The 2,939-nt window shown below is 34.9% G+C and overlaps 1 long non-coding RNA gene across 1 annotated transcript; it reads right to left on the reverse strand.

Moving 5' to 3' along the window:
- Nucleotides 1-1,174: 1,174 nt before the first annotated feature.
- Nucleotides 1,175-2,591, reverse strand: LOC145618175 (uncharacterized). The gene is made up of 3 exons (XR_014107866.1): nt 2,218-2,591; nt 1,873-2,068; nt 1,175-1,407 (listed from the first exon to the last, which is right to left on the reverse strand). It is a non-coding gene; the product is annotated as an uncharacterized LOC145618175 (long non-coding RNA).
- Between the last annotated feature and the right edge of the window lie 348 nt (nt 2,592-2,939).

The raw sequence follows: 2,939 nt of genomic DNA on the forward strand, positions 1-2,939 counted from the left end.
AGGAATTTCAATGGTGATTGAGAGATTGAAGATCCAATGGTGACAATTGTATTGGAGATCTACTCTATTATCAAAGAGCATTTCTAAACTCTATCTCATTTATTGCTTTGTTTAATATTCATTGTTTGGATTGTTGATTTTGATTGGAATTTTATGATTTGATGATTGATTTTGGATATTCATGTTTGCATTGGTAGAATTGATGATCATGTTTGAGTAGTTGTTTGGTTAGGGATTTGGTGAAGCTTATGATATAATGAATTGATGTAAATTGGGGATAATTGATGGAGTTGATGGTGTGATTAAACTTGGTTGATTGATCATGTGCATGTGTGTGATTAATTAGAGAGTAGCTAACTTTGATTATTACACTAGATTGCATTGTAAGTTCACATTGATACGGACCATTGATTTGTGGCTTGCATTTACATTGATAGCTAGAGTTTATCGTAGTTGACGCTAGTTAGACCTCTAGGAGAATAGCTTGACATGCTCTTTTGGTTGCATGATTGATTTTCCCTCACATTGCTTGACTTAGTCGACTTTCAATTCCAATTTGCATCGTTCATTGCCATTATTTGCGGATCCTAATCCCTAGCTCTTATATTTGGTTGGTTTCCTCGTTTTAGTAGTTGTTAGAGTCACCGTTTACCCCTTGTCTTCGACCTAGCTTAGGCATATAATTGGGAGCAATTAGACATTACCGTTCCTTTGGGTTCGACCCTTGACTTACCTCTATACACTAGTGGAAAAAAGGCTATCCGTAACGGGCAAAAAGGGCCCATCCGTAACAGGCACTGTCCGTTACGTATGAGGCCGTTACGGATGGCCATTAGTATTCGTAACGGGCACCGTCCGTTACGAATAACTACTTATTCGTAACGGGCACTTACAATGTCTGTTACGAATAAGTAGTTATTCGTAACGGGCGTTTCATGTGCCCGTTACGAATAACGGGTTATTCGTAACGGGCGTTTCATGTGCCCGTTACGAAAAACCCGTTATTCGTAACGGGCATTATATCTGCCCGTTACGAATAGTGTTTGATGCAATTAAAAAAAAATCCAGCACGTGCTAGCACATGCTGGATCATTTTACCAAATAATGAGATAATTTTTATTTTTTTTTACACAAGTATAATACACATATAATTTTTTTTATTATGACACAAGTATAATACACAAATAATTTTTTATTACACATGTATAATACACATTTAATATACTATAAGCAAAAATATATTCATTATCACTTCAAAATTTATCAACTTGCTCATATAATGTCCCAAGTTTACATCTTAAGACTAAAACTAATAAAAGAGCAAAAACAAATCATAATTGCGATTTATCCCAACAAGTCCGATACATTGAGTCATAAGCTCCCTTGTGTAGATATTATATGCTCCACCTTCAATAATTTCAACAAACAAAAATTAACATAATTGAAAAAACAAAAACAAAAAAAAAATCAAAATTAAAAAATTAATTGAATCTGCCCGTAAGGAAAAAAAAATAAAAAAGTGAACATGAATATATATACAAAAATACTTCTAATATACCACATTATAATTAATCAACTATAATTCCCCTTTCAATCGGTCAATGAAATGCAATTATGATATGCATTCTTTATAGGAATCCCATTAAAATTTTGCAGTAGAATCCATAGCATTGAATTAAGGGGTGCTCTTAATTTTAACTTTAATTGTTAATCGAAATAGAGAGATAGTAATTAGTAAAGAAACTAATTGCCTCCACTTTGTAAAACTTGGTTTGCAGACAAACACGAGGATTAAGAAATTGCCCATATTTGAAAACCCAAGATAGAAAAATTGATAACTACTAAAAACCCAAAAACACAGAGAAATAGTACCTAAAACAGTTGGAGCTCTAATTTGAGGCAAAGCACGCAGCTTTGAAGAACGAAAGCGAGATTGAGATGAAATGGCTAAAAGTGAGCAAATTTAATTCCAAGATTGGAGTTCTTGGATGAGAAAGAATGATTCAAGTGTCCTCCACCAACCTCGATTATATCAGATTTCGATGTCAAATTTACAGCCATTTTTTGTCTGTTGAGAACAATCCCTTTTTATCATAATACAATCATAACACAAATATGCATAATTCCTCAAAATTCAAAAGAACAACTATAGATCTAGAAATTATGAACGAGAAAATCTACACAAAATGAATGAACACACCACCGCCGTACACTTACCCAGATTTACACCACGAACCCAGTTTACACCCACAAAGCTATCCGACCACCACAAACACAACTGTTCTGACCCGTGACACCCACCCTAAAAATAAAGAAAGTTAGATCCGACCATGAACACCACCCTCACAAACCCACAAAACCCATGAAATCCCCAAAAAACTAATTTGAGAGTAAAGCAACGAAAATTGAGGAATTTAAATAGAAAAATGAGAAAATTTTACCTTGGTATTGTATGTGGAAGGAGAAACAATGGTCTAATTACCTTGGTTTACCGTCGAGATGAGAGAAGTAGAGAGATTGAGTGAGCAACAGAGAGAGAGAGAGAGAGAGAGAGAGTGAGTGGAAGTGATGATAGAGGAGAGAGGATAAAGAGGGGTGAGGCCAATAAGTAAGGTTGACGGCTGGAGAGAAACCCTAATCGTAATAACTAATGGGCTATGGGCTTAGTTGGACTAATTTATTTGTAACGGGCACAATGTGTCTGTTACGAATAATATAATATTCGTAACGGGCAAAATAGTGTTGGTTACAAATACTTATTTATTCGTAACGGGCACTAATTTGTCCGTTACGAATAATATTGTATTCGTAACGGACACTATTTTGCCCGTTACGAATAAATATGTATTCGTAACGGACACTATTTTGCCCGTTACGAATATGTTAATTGTAACGGGCAAAGCTTCGCCCGTTACAAATATCCTGTTACGAATGAGATT

Source organism: Chenopodium album, chromosome 26 (genome assembly GCF_948465745.1).
Source record: "Chenopodium album chromosome 26, dcCheAlbu1.1, whole genome shotgun sequence".
Classification (NCBI taxonomy): domain Eukaryota; kingdom Viridiplantae; phylum Streptophyta; class Magnoliopsida; order Caryophyllales; family Amaranthaceae; genus Chenopodium; species Chenopodium album.